Source organism: Bidens hawaiensis, unplaced genomic scaffold (assembly GCF_021521415.1).
Source record: "Bidens hawaiensis isolate Kalapana, Puna unplaced genomic scaffold, B.hawaiensis_p1.1 tig00000097_1, whole genome shotgun sequence".
In the NCBI taxonomy this organism is placed as follows: Eukaryota; Viridiplantae; Streptophyta; class Magnoliopsida; order Asterales; family Asteraceae; genus Bidens; species Bidens hawaiensis.
In genome coordinates this window covers 3617386-3634689 of record NW_027491017.1, presented here as the reverse complement: position 1 = coordinate 3634689, position 17304 = coordinate 3617386, and positions in this window count along the sequence as shown.

The following is a 17304-nucleotide window of genomic DNA, read 5'->3' as shown; positions in this document are numbered from 1 at the left end:
ATTTCATTTCCTTCGTCTCGGTCGTAGCGTTGACAACATACGCCAGGTAGGCACCGCACCCTAGCCTTAACAAACCTTCGGCTTTTATCATCGAAATGACATTAAGCCCAGAACCTTCCATATCACCATAAACCGTCACAACATTACCATCCAAGGACTTTAACCTTATTAACCTACTCTTACACACAATCTGAGCCTCGTACTCAGACAACCAATCCATCCACAAAACCACATCGAACCCTCCTAAGGTCATAACATACAAAGTAACAGGGAACTCATGTCCTTAACCATTTTCATTATTTTAACCGAAGTGTCACTAGTGGTTTCTACTTTAAAAAGTTCAGGCACACGGCAACATTTCATCTTTGCTAACTTACTAACTTTCATAGTTACAAAACTTCTATTCACACCCGAATCGAACAATACAGAAGCAGAAATACCATTAACTAGAAACATACCTGTGACAACATCAGGGATCTGTCTAGCTTGTTCCTGGGTCAGCATGTAGGCTCTAGTCCTTAGCCTTGCTTGATCAACATCTTTCTTTCCACTTCCTCCAGCCTCACCATCGGTGCACTCTCTTGCCATATGGCCTGTCTTGCCACATTTGTAACACGCAAGCTTTGCACTGCACTCATTGGCATAATGTCCTGCCTTCCAGCACTTATAACACACATTAGACCCAAGCCTGCATTCCCCACCATGAGCCTTCTCACATTTGTGACAAACATTTGAACTCCTACTCCACTTGCATTCCCCTCCGTGCATTTTACCACAAGTCTTGCACGACTTTTTCTCCCATACCTTCTGCTTCTTGTCTCTAGGGTTCCACAATTGAGTACCTGGTCGTTTGACAGCAGCGACCCACTTCTTATCTTTCTTTTCTTCTCTCACTACAACATCACCACAGCCTGGTCCTCATAAACCATCTCTGCGAGTTCAACAACATAGTCAAAAGTACCAGGTTTATTTGCCTTGACCAGTATGCGAACATTCTGTGGCAATCCCCTTACATAGAACTTGATTTTTTAGCCTCATTGTTAACCATATCGTGCACCAACCAAGACATTCGGTTGAATTCAGTGGTATACTCACGGTGTGTCATCTTACCGGCCTTCAGATTCAGAAACTTCATCTCCGCCCTTTCAACCTCTGCATCAACACAGAATCTCTTCATCACCAAATATTTCAGATCCTCACACTTCATAGCCTTAATCTCCTCTTGACTCTTCCTCTGTTCGATCGACTCCCACCAATGCATTGCCTCATCACCAAACGATTGGGTGGCATAACCGACAGCTTGGTCGGGACGGCCTAGCTAATGCGTATAACCTTGTCCATAATAGTTATCCATTGGAGAGTAGCGATTGCGTCTCCCAAACTAGTCAGCTTCGGTGGATTACAACCTTTAAATGACTTGTAGTTGCACCCACCTCGGCCCCTCCTCCTATCATCGGCTTTCACCGACTTATCCATACTTGAGGCCTCCCTCTCTCTTTCATCATCCTTCTTACCATCTTCACCCGCTCCTTCAGCAGTTATTTCATTGCTTCTAGCAGACCCTAAAGGAGTCAAGTTCTTCACAGCAGTAGCTACAGCTTGAAAAATAGCTGCTTGAATTGCGGGCCCTTCGTTGTTGCTTGGTTTTCATCCAGCTGCGCTTCCTTCATCTCCTGTGTTGGAAGTTGTTTCTACAGAAAGTGGGCGGGCAGTGCGTGGCTTGCCTCGACATCCAGTGCGACCTCCAGTGCCAACAATCTCTCTTGCTCCAGCCATCGTATTCTAAAAGGGAAAAAACACAAACATCATCACCCAAGGAATTATTTAGTACAAGGATAGTAAGGCTAACAGGTAATAACAGTGGCCAACTGTGATTAGCTGATCACGTTACTTTCTGTGTCATATATACTTCCCTTTATGAGTCTGTATGTGCTGGTTCTACTTTCAAACAGTTAATCAAGAAATCAGTTAATCCTATCTCTAACATTAACTTATCCTTTCTTTAGCAATTTAACTAACATTAACATTCATTATTCAACTATGCACTTTAACTTCACTGAGCTTGCTTAAGTGACACATGGCATTCTTGAACTGACATTTTCTTTCTTTTCTTACTTAAATCCCATTCTCTGTTCGAGTCTAAATATGTAGGATGCTTAAATCTCTCGAACTTTGCTCTGATACCAACTTGTAAGGCACCTTTACCTGTGCCTTACTTTGGACATTGGATTTACTCATAAACACCGTTCTAAATATCAGAGTTAATTTAAACTTTCACGGAATAACATAAAATATCAACAGTCATTTCAAACATTCATAACTTGTCTTTAAAACATAACTTAAAACATGTCTTTTAGTTCCAACATTTACAAATAAATCTTCAGATGCCAGCTTCTTTATTCATCTGCCATGTGTCCCACTTCAAGCCAGCTGTCTCATTCTACTCACCTGCGTTCATACTAAATTCAGCTACGCCGAGTGAGTTCTAGTTAATCATACAACATACAATTAGTTCACATACTTGCACACATGCCTGAAGGTGTGTACGCCTTTCATACTTAAACTGTTCATATTACTTTCTTACATACGTTCATACATTCATTCTTCATACTTTCTTTACCATCATAGTACATACATAACTATTCATACTACTTAAAGAGCCTTCCGCCCTATAACCTCACATATATTATAAGGGCCTGGTCCCCAACATCACAGATATTATTAGGGTCTGGTCCCTATCCTCACAAATATTATTAGGGTCTGGTCCTTTTTTTCCGTGCAACCATATCATACTTTCCTTTACATACTTTCCTTAACAATACGTGCAATATCTGAAGACCGTTCACGTACTATCAATCATTCATACATAATATAACATACATACATCATTCATAACGATCATATCTTCAAACTACCACATGGCAGTGCATGCCATATCCGAAGATCGTTCACGCACCCTCAAGCATTTATTCATACATGAATCATACAAGGCATACACTTACCACTTAAGATAAGTGTATTAACTATTACATCGAGTATGCACACGGCCCCGAAAACATAACCAGTAACTGGGGCTAGACTCTCACCTGAACTATGTTCCTTTCTCCGTTAATTGTTAACCCCTTCTTTAATTGAGCTTCGCTAACGGTATATAAGTTACATGTATCAATACTCATCTAATCTAATCCAAAGGCCTTGTATTAGCTTAGCATTTTTATGGTTTTCCTTTATTTTAACATTCTAGAGTTTTATGTCTTAGGTCCTTACAATGCATACCATCACGTGTATACACATATATGTATACATATACAGGTCACCTTGTATTCGGGTCTCAATTTAAGATAACTTAGATATAAGCGAACTTAGATATTAAGCGAACTTATATATAAGCGAACTTAGATATCAGGCGAACTTATATACGGCGAAGTTAACAGTAGGCGAACTTGTATACACGCGAACTTATATGTGAGCGAACTTGAAGTGGCGAACTTAATCAGTGAACTTGTAGCAGCAGCTATGGGTTCAATCTTAACACCCTTAACCATATCTGTTTCAACATGTAGCCCTTTGATATGATACTAACCAATCCCGTGAACATTTCCGTGGTCATTTTCGGATAAGACTCGGCCCGGAAAAGCATAAATTTTGGACCTTTAGGCTTTAAACGTTTAAACTAGATCTAGGGTTTTTCTTTAATGATCCGTTCATAATCGCAGGTTCGTTAAGTTCATTTTAATATCAAGTTTGCTACTTTAGTACTCGTTTATACCCGATCTACTCCAGGTTTATGTTTCAAGACTAACCGTTTATAAAAATGTAAACTTTAAGATCAAGAACATACCTTTACATGTTTCATTAGTCTTGGTTAGCTTGTGTATGAACTCTAAATCTTGTATATAGCTCGTATAATAAGGGTCTAACACAAACTAACGTTCGTTTGGTCTCGAATCTCACTCGTCTCTCTCTCTGCCGCATATATGGTGGTATGTGTGTGTGTTTTGAGTGTGGAAAGGTGGAATGAGGAGTTAGGGTTTTAGGGTGGTTTAAGGAGATATTTATACTCCTCAAAGCCCATGGCCGTAAGGCCCATCTCACCCATTATTCCATCTTAATTAATCCAAGTCCATTTTTTTTCTATATTTAATACTAGTTAAATATTAACACTCGTTTCTAATTTCATGGACCTTCTTTTATTTATTATCAAAATTTAAGGATGTTACAAGTCTTCCCTCCTTAAAGAGGTTACTTAAACAGACTAGGGTAAAACTTGCGTATCTCGTCCTCAGCTTCCCAAGTGGTATCTGATCCCTTGCGATGCTTCCATATCACCTTTACCAAAGGTATAACCTTGTGACGAAGCTGCTTCTCCTTGCGATCACAATCTCTACCGGTTGTTCAATGTAGTTCAGCTGTTCATCAACCTCAATGCCCATCAATGACACGTCAGACGTGTTATCAGCTAGACATTTTCTCAGATGAGAAACATGGAAGGTTGAATGAATTCCTTCTAACTCATCGGGTAAATCCAGCTTATAAGCTACCTCACCCACACGATCCATAATCTTAAACGGTCCAATGTACCTCGGACTCAACTTCCCCCTCTTCCTGAAATGAATAATTCCTTTCCAAGGCGAGACCTTAAGCATCACATTATCACCAACGTTAAACTCAATCGGTCGTCGTCGCTTATCAGCATACGACTTCTGTCTATCTTGAGAAGATTTCATTCTTGCCTTAATCTGATTGAACTTTGAAGATGTCTCTTGAACAACTTCTAGGCTTCCCATTTATTTCTGACCAATCTCTCCCCAACACACCGGGGTTCTACATCGTCTACCATAAATCATCTCAAACGGTGGCATACCGATACTTGAATGGTAACTGTTGTTATAAGAGAACTCTGCCAGATGCAGATGATCATCCCAACTTTCACCAAAATCTAAAACACAAGCACGTAGCATATTCTCAAGGGTTTGGATCATTCTTTCAGACTGCCCACTTGTTTGAGGATGATACGCTGCACTGATGTTCAATATCGTTCCCATAGCTTCATGGAACTTCTTCCAAAACCTCGAAGTAAACCGAGTATCTCTATCAGACACGTCGATAACGGTACTCCATGCTTAGTCACAAACTCTTTTATGAACAAGGTTGCTAACGTTTCTGACGAGATAGCCTCTCGTATAGGCAGAAGTGAGCACTCTTGGTCAAACGGTCCACAATCACCCAGATGGTATTATGATGCTTAGCTGTACGAGGTAGCTTAGTTATGAAATCCATGGTGATGTGTTCCCATTTCCATTTAGGTATCTCAAGCGGTTGCATTTTCCTATAAGGTTTCTGATATTCGGCTTTGACTTGTAAACAGGTTAAGCACTTACTAACATAATCCACTACATCATTTTTCATTCCAGGCCCCCAGTAATCTCTTTTCAAATCTTTGTACATCTTTGTAGTTTCTGGATGAACTGATTATCTTGACTTATGAGCTTCATATAAGTTTCGTCCTCTAAGAACTCCATGACGTGGGATCCACAAACGGTCAAACCTAGTCTTTACACCATGCGTGTTTTCTATCAACTCATCTTACTGACCGAAAATCCTTTCTTTCTTTATTATCCCTTCATTTATCAACACTTTAGACTGAACTTTGATGATTTCTTTAAATTGACTTGAGTTTATAATCAACTGGTATGACTTCACTGTTGCAATGACATCCTCGCTCTTACGACTTAGCGTTTCGATGACCACATTAGCTTTACCAGGATAGTATTTAATGTCGCAGTCATAATCCTTAATCAACTCCAACCATCTTCTCTTCCTCATGTTCAATTCCTTCTACTCGAAGAAGTACTTTAAACTCTTATGATCTGTGTAAATGGTACACTTAGTGCCATACAGGTAATGCCTCCATATCTTGAGAGCATGCACCACTGCTGCTAATTCTAAATCATGCGTCGGATAAGTACTCTCGTGGACTTTCAACTGTCTAGACGCGTAACCTATCACTTTCACTCGTTGCATCAACACGCAACCTAACCCACGATGCGAAGCATCAGTACAAACAACCAGATCCTCGGTACCATCATGTAAAGCAAGAATTGGAGCTTGCGTGAGTCTTTCTTTAATTCCTCAAAAGCTTCATCTTGGAACCTTCCCCAACTGAATACTACCGACTTTCGGGTCATACCGGTTAACGGTGCGGCTATCTTGGAAACCCAGTTGATTATTTGATCTGTTTATTTGTTTATTTGCTTTTTAGTTGTCTTTTTTCCTTTAGGTGCCTTTACTTGCTATTTGTGCCTTTAGGTTTAGCTTTCCTTAAAAAAAATAAATCTAATTTTTTTTTGTTTTTGTTTATGCACAATACCCGTTCTCAAGGCCCACCTTTATTCACTGCATCAAAAGAGCTTGAGAGAGAGTTTCACAAGCGACTTAAAGACCCTACAGATAGCGAGAGCGATTCACCTGACATCCAGGTACACGTCTCTACTCCTAGAATAGATATGGGCGACGTCGTTGCACCGCTGAGACAAACCGTTCATGCTAGAGCCAACGATGGCATCGTGGTAGCCCGATCTGCAACTATCCGACCTGTTGCGACTAATACCCAAAACTGGCAAATTTCTTCTCACGTCAAGAATTCTATCACCAATTCTGCTCAGTTCCATGGCTTGGATGACGAAGATGCTCTGGGACACCTGTCCCGATTCCTACGGATCTGTGAAACTTTTAATATTAATAATATCTCGTCTGACGTCATTCATCTTAAGTTATTCCCATTCTCACTTTTCGGTCATGCTGCATCATGGTTCGAATCTCTACCAAATGCCTCAATCGCCACATGGGTCGACTTGCAATCCAAGTTCCTTAGGAAGTATTTCCCTCCATCGAAGGCAGGGCGTCTACGTGAGAAAATATGTTCATTTCATATGGACCCTGATGAGTCCTACTATGTCGCGTGGGAGCGTTTCCAAACCCACATAAACCGTTGTCCTCAACATGGCCTAAACGATTGGGCTGTGGTTGAGAAATTCTATGACGGTCTTACTCCCGAAACCCAACAACGGTTCAATATCGCCGCTGGAGGAAACATGATTGATAAACTCACTATAGAGAAGGCTGATGAAATGTTCGAGAGCATAGCATTAGGGGATCAACATACACCGAGTAGAAGGTCTGTCTCAGCTGTCAAGGCCACAACCATCTAAGCATCACGTGGAGTGCATCATGTTGATCAAAATATGAGTATGTTGGTAGATGTGGAGGAACTGAAGAGGGAGCTCAGAGATCTTAAGTTGCAAGCTCGCCGGTGTGAGATATGTCATGGAAATCACGAGACAACCGATTGTCCCGTTGATTCTCAGGAAGAGGTAGATTTTCTTTCTAATCAAAACCGTTCCTTCAATTCAGGGTGGCCAAACAATAATTCTAACTCTAATTGGCAGGCAGGAAACTCCGGTTATCAACAACGCCAGAATCTGTTGCAAGAACCCACCCCCGAACCTGCTCTCGTACCAAATAGTACTTCAAAGATCGAGGAGATGTTGGCTAACCAATCTCAATTGTTACATCAGCTATTACAAATTATGCCAACACCAAATCCACTCTTTTGCAGCATGAGACGTTTATGAAGGAACAACTGGTTGCATTTCAGAATCTTGAGGCTAAGTTTGGTGAGTTGTCTACAAAGATTGACCAATGACCCTTGGGGAGTCTTCCAAGTAACACCTTCCTTAATCCCAGTCCCACCTATTCTAAACTATTTCAAAATGCTCAGGCCAAGTCAGTGACCACCCGAATTGGGCAAGGTGTCGTTAGCGGTCCCCCAAGAGAGGAGGAGGAAGTTGACGAGGAGCCGGAGTTGGAGACACTGCCTGATAAGGTGAACCAGAGGCGAGACCCAGCAAGTACTTCACGGTCAGGTGGTTCATTAGTTGAGAAGGAGAAGCAGGTTGAGCAGGAACCGGTGCGCGTCTATAAGCCAAAACCGCCATATCCCGGTCGTTTGGTGAAGAAGAATGATTCAGAGCAGTACTCTAGGTTTCTCGACATGCTTAAGAAGCTCCATGTGAACATTCCATTTATTGAAGCTCTCGCGAATATGCCAAAACACGCCAAGTTTCTTAAAGATTTGCTCATTAATAAAAAGAAACTTGAGGAACTTTCGACTGTTACTCTTAGTGAGGAGTGTTCTGCTTCCGTATAGAACAAGCTTCCTAGGAAGATGACAGATCCATGCAACTTTACCATTCCTTGCTTGATTGGTAATCTTAATGTTAGCAATGCTTTGGCCGACCTCGGTGCAAGCATTAACCTCATGCCCTATTATGTGTTTTCCAAACTTAACATGGGAGAGCTACTTCCCACCCGATGAGTATCCAGCTGGCAGACCGATCTGTGAAATTCCCAAGAGGCATTGTGGAGAACATGTTGGTGCAGGTGGACAAATTTATCTTTCCGGTCGAATTTGTCATTCTCGATATGGATGAGGACTCGAATGTTCCTCTCATACTCGGTCGTCCTTTCTTAGCCACCGCACGTTGTCTCATCGATGTTGCCGATGGCAAATTGACTATTCGAGTTCATGATGAAACGGTCACATTCGACGTGTAGAAATCCATGAGGCATTCTCAGCAACATGATGACACTCTCTACTTCATCGACACTTTCATGATGCATGTAGGTGACTATCTTAAGAAGGTATGCAAGAGAGACACGTCCGACACCCAGATCATCTATGTGGAAAATCAGTCATTCGAGATGATAGAATTTGATTTTGAGTTACAGGAGAAGGAGGAGCAGCAGTTACCTGAAGCAAGATGACACGAGCCGATCATGAGTTCCCAAATCTTTTCTAATGTCCTTGCTTTGAAGAATGGGAGTTTCTGATTGAAAAACCATCAGTTGAGAACCCCCCATATTTAGAGCTAAAATATTTACCATCTCACCTTGAGTATGCATTTTTAGGGGAGGGGTCTCAACTTCCCGTCATCATCTCTTCATGTTTGGAGACGGAAGAGAAGAGAAGTTGATGGTTGTTCTGAAATCTCATAAGCATGCCATCGCATGGAAGCTTATGGATATCAAAGGTATAAACCCGTCGTTTTGCACACATAAAATCTTTATGGAAGATGAGTTAGTCCAGGTGGTCCCTAAAAAGAGCGGTCTGACAGTTATCACAAATGAAAAGAATGAGCTCATACCGACACGGACTGTAATAGGGTGGCGAGTTTGCATCGGCTACCGCAGACTTAACGAGGCCGCATGAAAGGACCACTTCCCGCGTCCATTCATCGATCAGATGCTTGAGTGTTTGTCAAGATAACAGTTCTACTATTTTTTGATGGCTTTTCTGGTTATTTCCAGATCCCCATCGCCCCGTGTGATCAGGAGAAGACCACATTTACATGCCCCTTTTGCACATTCGCGTATCGACGTATGCCATTTGAATTATGTAACGCTCCAACCACATTTCAACGGTGCATGGTGGCCATTTTCCATGCGTTAATCGAGGATTCTATGGAAGTCTTTATGGATGATTTTTCTGTCTTTGGGAATTCCTTCGATGATTGTCTGCGTAACTTATATCGAGTGCTCGCTAGATGTGAGAAGATGAACCTTATGCTTAATTGGGAGAACTGTCATTTTATGGTTCGTGAGGGAATTGTTCTAGGTCATAAGATTTCTAGTGTAGGATTGAGGTAGATAGAGCTAAGGTAGATACCATTTCCAAACTTCCACTGCCCACGTCTGTGAAAGTCTATTCGTAGTTTCTTAGGTCATGCAGGATTCTACCGTCGATTTATTAAAGATTTCTTGAAAATCTCTCGTCCGATGACCCAGCTTCTAGAGAAAGATAGGCTGTTCGATTTTAGTGAGGAGTGTTTAAGGGCCTTTGAGTTGATTAAGGAGAGGTTAGTGAGTGCTCCTATTCTTGTTGCTCTCTATTGGACTCATACGTTTGAGATCATGTGTGATGCGAGCGATTTTGCTGTTGGATCCGTGTTAGAGTAGCGTCGAGAGGAACATTTTCATCCCATCTATTATGCTAGCAAAACCCTTAACGATGCTCAGGAGAATTACACCACGATAGAGAAGAAGCTTCTTGCGGTTGTTTTCTCGTGTGATATATTTCGTTCCTATCTCGTTCTTTCAAAGACTATCATTTTCTCTGATCATGCGGCTCTACGTTACTTGTTCGCTAAGAAAGATGCGAAGCCTCGACTCCTTCATTGGATCCTTTTGCTTCAGGCGTTCAATATTGAAATTAAAGATATAAGAGGAGCTGAAAATGTCGCCGCCGAACACTTTTCATGGTTAGAAAATTCTGACATGGAAAAGACCCGGGAACAGGATATTGGTGATGATTTCCCAGGTGAGAGTCTACTATATGTAAAGGCGAGTGATGATAGGTTTCCATGGTTTGTAATATTGCGAATTATCTATCCTCTGGTGAGTAGTGCCCGGACTGGCATATCAACAAAAGAAGAAGTTCTTTGCAGATATCAAGTTCTACATTTTGGAGGATCTGTACTTATTCCGTATTGGCGCGGATAAGTTGATTCGGCGATGTGGTTTTGGTGATGAAGCTCATAATATTCTATGACATTGTCATGAGGGCCCGACTAGTGGCCATTTTGTTGCAACTTAAACCGCCAAACTTGTGTTTGATGTTGGATTCTACTGGTCGATTATTTTTAGTGATGCACATGAGTTTGTTCATTAGTGTGACGCATGTCAGAGAGCTTGTAACATCTCATACCAGAATGAGATGCCCCAAAACCCCATCCAGGTGGTTGAGATCTTCGATATATGGGGCATTGATTTTATGGGTCCGTTTCCTATGTCTAGAGGGAACAGATACATCCTCGTTGCTGTCGACTACGCATCCAAATAGGTGGAGGCTCAAGCCTTACCTAGAAATGACGCACGAGTTTTAGTGGGATTCCTCCAAAAACTCTTTGCTCAATTCGGTACTCCTAAGGCCTTGATCAGTGATTGGGGTACTCACTTTTGTAATGGTAAGATGGATAAGGTTCTATTACGTTATGGGGTCACCCATCGACTTTTTACGGCGTACCATCCTCAAAATAGCGGTCAAGTGGAAAACACCAATCATGGAATTAAGAGGATCTTAGAGAATACAGTTGGGAACAGTCGCGGGGGCTGGCCTGAAAAGCTAGATGACGCACTCTGGGCCTTTCGTACTGCATTCAAAACGCCTATCGAGACCACCCCCTTTCGAATAGTTTATGGAAAGACGTGTCATCTTCCTGTTGAGTTAGAACATCGTGCATATTGGGCTTTAAGAACCGTAAATATTTATTTATCTACGGCAGGAAAGAGTCGGTTTCTTCAAATTCATGAGGTTAAGGAGCTACGGAACGAGGCGTATGAAAGGAGCTGGGGGTATAAGGAGCAGATGATGGAATGTCATGATAAACATCTTAAAGGGTCCAAAGATTTTAAGTGTGGGGATAAGGTTCTTTTGTACAATTCCTGGTTGAAGTTGTTTCCGGGTAAATTAAAATCACAATGGGTTGGTCCGTTCGTTGTGAAAGTGGCATTTTCTTATGGAGCGGTTGAGATAGAGGCTCACAATGGACATTCATGGAAAGTGAATGGGCATAGATTGAAGCATTATGTTGGAAGCATTATTTTATTTTTCTTTGAGTTTGTTTTAGTGCTTAGAGTCTGCTTGATGTCTGCTTTGGGTTGTTTTGAGTTTTATTTTGAAGGATTGGATTTTCTCGTTCGTACTCAATCTCCATTCGAACGAGGATTTTTCTAAGCCTATCATATTGTAGAGGACACCCAGAAGCTGCGGCCGGGAATGAAATGATATACGGTCGCCTTGGAGCGAGACTTGTGAAGATAACTGTATTATTACCAGGGGAGTATGTTCCACTTTATTGTTTTATTTGCTTTAAATTTTGATTGTACTTTATTTTCTATCCTTTTCTATTCTTACATTGGGGACACTGTAGATTTTAAGTGTGGGGATGAGAACTAACGTTTTCTTTTGGTAAAAAAAATGAAAAAAAAAATAAGTATCAAAATTTTCAAAAAAAAAAAAAATAAAAATAGATAAAAATAAAATTATAGAAAAAAAGGTTAAAAAAATCCCAAAAATATTTACAAAAATTTTGAAATGTCCCTTGTAATTGTTATTCTGCAGTAAACAAGAGATGATATTATTACCGATGATTTTGACAACACTGTTGAAAATTTTTGGAAATTTTAAAAGAAAAGTAGTTTTTTTAATCAACACTATTATTGGGATGTGACTGAACGGGTAGACTCCGCAATTGATGTGTCAGTAGGCTCAACCCCTTAAGAATGAAAGGACAGTATGATTGTAGACTTAATTGAACTTAAATTACTTGATTTTAGTGGGATATATGTTAAAAAAATGGGATGAAAGGTCGGGTCATACTAAAGCCTTATGTTTAGTTTGATCGTAAAAATTAAAATTTTACAGAAATCTGAGTAGACTAATCATACGATGCTTGGGTAGGTTTAACATTACGGTACGCTTAAGTAGCCTGTGATATAAACATAAATTTCATACTTCTTGTTTTAATGGTTAACATTTCATAGGCGTATGGTTTTATAACCTTAAATCTTGTATTGATGGGATGCTCTAGGGTCCGGAGACCATGGGTCTATATGCGGTATACCTTCTAGGTATTCATAAATTTCATAATTCTAGTTTTAATGGTTAACACTTCATAGTCGTATGGTTTTATAACCTTAAATCATGTATTGATGGGATGCTCCAGGGTCCGTAGACCATGGGTATATATGCGGTATATCTTCTGGGTATTCATATTTCCTAAGTGGATTTATGAATATTAAAAAGAACTCAGAGAGCAAACCCGTAGTTTTTCTGCCAAACAAAAGTCATTAAACTTGATCATCTAGTACTTCAAAGTACAAAATACACTACTGACTTGATCATCCACGCTGTTAGCCATATGGAGTCCCCTTGCTCGCATCCAATTACCATTAAGAAACGTACAACAAGGGACACGCCATATGTAAGCCTACAGATGAATTCATGCATATTCACCTATGGTGATGGACTTTGGGGTATTTCTTGATAACGGGGGTATGTCATGTAGTGGGAAACACTTACTAATTAGTTACTTAATACATACCTTAATCATATCTAATGGCTGCCTGGTAAACCTTGATTCTTAAGCTTAGGTGGATAAACAATATCCTTGATCATATCTAATCATATGTTATACCATTTTTTTACGAATACATACCTTTATCATATCTAATGGTTGCCTGGTAGACCTTGATTCTTAAGCTTATTTGGATAAACAGTATCCTTGATCGTCTTTAGCTATTAGTAAAAAAATGTTATAACATGTTTTGATCAACTACATATAAGGTTTAATTGAAGTTGGGGTGGCTAGATTCCGATAAAACCATATAAAATTGTTTCAGTTGGGGTCCCACTAGATCAAATAAACTAATAAACTTGTCGCATCTTACTTGTCTAGGTAATTATTAAAGGGCATGGGTTTAGGTGGACAACAATACTGGCAGTTAACCAGATTTATATTATTAAGCGAATTTCGGTAAGTGGACAACTATTTGGTTGTCAGGGTTTAAAGTGGATAAGTGTTCGGTAATCGTGATTAACTACATATAAGGATTAATTCAAGTTGAGGTGGCTTGGTTCTGGTAAAACCATATAAAATTATTTCAGTTGGGGTCCGACTAGATCATATAAACTAATAAACTTGTCGCATCTTACTTGTCTAGGTAAGTATTAAAGGACATGGGTTTAGGTGGACAACAATACTGGCAGTCAACCGGATTTATCTTATTAAGCGAATTTCGGTAAGGGGACAACTATTTGGTTGTCAGGGTTTAAAGTGGATGAGTGTTCGGTAATCGTGATTAATGTGTAGACTACTTTTTCAGGGACGAAAAAGATTTAAGTTTGGGGATATTTGATATGGTTTATTATACATATTTTTATATTAATATTTCATACACTTTGAGTAATTTTGTAATGTGTTTATAAAATAATTTGCGAAATTGGTTTATATATACATTTTATTGGTTATAAGAGACAACGAGCTAAAATAGAGTGTGTTACCAAAGTTTAGATTAACTAGTTAACATGTGTTGTCTAAACTTAATTATATTCAATTGATTAAAAGTTCACCTATGAATTATATATATGAACTTCAAATAAAAGAGTCAAAGTTGGTGACTACTTAATATCTAAATATTAGTTGATTCTTATTATTCACAAATTTGTTTTTATGAAGACCGGAAGCCCATTAATATTAATTGTTAAATATATTATTGTAGGGCACATCCAAGTAAAAGAAATATGTCGGTGTAGTATTTTTCAAGTTCAGGGATTTATATATATATATATAAAACCCTACAAGATATTATTGCTTCTCTAGAGAGAAACGACAGCCAACAGTACACAAGGTCACGTGAAGTGTAATTGGGTGGACTACTGTGCTTGATTGACACAAGTCAAAAGAAGAACAGAATATAACAAAGAGAGAGGGACGAGCAGAAGAGAATATAATTTTTATTGGTTTGTGTGGCTAGAGGGAACAGAAGTCAAACAGAAGAAGTATATATATTATTATTATTTTCGTGAGTTGGGAGTTTTTGGTGCAAACAAGGTCAACTTTATTTAATAATTCGATGAACTTTAATATTTTACGTTTTGTTTCATACTTTATTATGAGTAGCTAAATATTTTATACTGCCTAGGTTTTGGTTGAGTACTATGTTATATTAATGGTTTGACGAACTATTATTTGACGTTGGTTGATTTAGTATTATGGTAAAAGTTTTTAATTGGTTTGTTCATGGTATTGTTGAGTAATTGAATCTTGTTTATTATTTTAATAATTATTCCACTTGTGTTTAGTAGTTTTTGGTGATTATTAGACGCATGATTAGGTTGTCTACTTTGTGATTTCAACTTGTTTGCGGTTTTTGGTCGTAATAATCGTAGGAATAATTATTGAGAGCGGATTAGATTTTATTGTTCTATCTCTAGAGAGGCCGAGAGGCAGTTTAGTGTTGTGTCATATTTGTCTTTTGCGGGTTTGGGTAATATTTGCACGGGAGTGGGTTATCCTAGGTCCCTTAGATTATTGTGATACTAGTTATGTTCAAACTATTAAAAAATACCTTCTTTATATTAATATATATTGTATTCGAAGAGACCGGGAGGTGATTTGGATTTTGGGGTACCATAGTATTATTAGGTAATGTGAGACCGAGAGGTGATTCAAACCTTTAACAATTGAGCTTCACATGTCATTAGAGTTCTAGGGTGTCGTTGGTGAGGCCGGAAGGCGATCTAGCATACTTTAGTGGTCTTTAGTGCAATATTTTTAAGATATTGTTTTTCGATCAAGTCAAGTTTGTTAACTATTAATTTAACTAGTAGGATTCAATTACCTAGGTAGTCGTTTCTTGCATATTAGTAAAACCCGATTTTTTATAAATTTTTATTTATAGTTAATTTTTAATTAGTTAAGTATTATTAGTTTAAGTAATATAAAAAAATTATAAAAATCAAAAGAAAGTCTAGGTTGGTAATCATTAGGTTTAATAATTAGAGTTTACCCATAGTGTCCTAGGTTCGATATGCGTTCTTACTTGCTAGTTACATTACGACCGGTACACTTGCCGATTGTGTGTGGTTGTTTAGGTGAATTCGGTAAAACTTGGTTATTAATATTATATACACTTTTCACACATCAATGGGTAATTTTTGCATTGTAAGAATGTGAAAATTTTTGTCATGTTTAAAGGTATTTCTTTTCAAAGATTTTCGACTTGAGTATCTTAAAGATTTGTGCTTCAAGGCAATGCAATTAAAGTTTGAATTAAAAATTGCTTAATGGTTATTATTTGTTGCAAAAAATTATTTTGGAGTTTTGCAAAAAAATAAATAAATTTAGACAAACAAAGTTCAAATTCCCTCCCCACACTTGAATTGTACAATACCCTCGCTGTACAACAATAAAACTATAAAAGTTAAGCGCATTAGAGAGAACAAAAAACTTCCCTAAAATCTAGAAAGCTTCCAAATGCGTGCCTCCAAGACCTGAAAACAAGTGTGTACCCAAGGACCCGTAAACGCGACCGTGTGCATCCAACAGCCTGACAAAGAAGCAAAACAAACCAAAATATGCCACTAACAAACTCAATAAACACATCAAGTCTCATAATACATATCATAACCATGTCCCACAAAGAATCACATCGAAGACTAATCCAATCCATGACACAAAGCTTACAATTAAAAAAGTACTAAACAAATAAACACAAACACATAAAACACAAACATCAGTGCTACTCCTCCACATTATCAAATGCAGATCTAGAAGGAGCCTGATCCTGATTTGAAAATAATGAACTACCCATATCGAGACTCAACAAGTTAAACTGACTCGATTGAATGAGCATATGGGGATGGGTGCTGCTAAAAGGAGCAGAGTGGGTGCCGAACTACTACTGCTGTGATGGGACATCCCGTCTAGACAAGGAGCCCCAAAGTTCCATGGAGGAGTGGTGGAAAGAGTGTAGCCATGGTGGGAGGAATGTGCCTGCTCGGATGAGTTCATCCACTCAAAACGTATAATCAGAAGTATAATCAATCACCTCCCCATGTCGATCAATCCGACACCCCTGATGGATTTGCTCAGTATGAAATTCCTGCTAGGATATCTAAAGCTAGTCAAATCAGCACCAAAGGTCATCATAAGTGTGCGACAAATCGCCAAAACGGGGGTCTTCCAGATCGGGCATGTCCTCATCCTCGGGTGGCGTAAGTGGGTTCCAAATCTGGCCGCGTTTTTCGACCAAACGAGGAACATTATTAACGGTTCGGGCCATACTCACATAATTTAACTGATTGGTGTTAATAAGGAGTCCAACACCAAGCCTAGTCAAGTTCTGAGCATCATCAAATCTAAATATCTTCAACTGGTGGGCCAACTCAGAAATAAGCTGGCTGCCACAAAGAGTACTATGGGGAGAAGATATGAGAAAACCGTTTAATCCTCTTGCAGAATTTAATCACATAACATGATACGTACACGAGATGATTACCTTAACAATATTTTATTGATTACGCTACTGTTTTACATTACATACGTTATGCCTAGAGAGAATCCGGCATAGTAACATTACTTTAATACATTAGACACGGATCACTTAGCTCATGTGAATAGGATTGTCCTATTTATACGCTCAGACCCCATTCGTTAACATCACTAACCAATGGGGTGTATC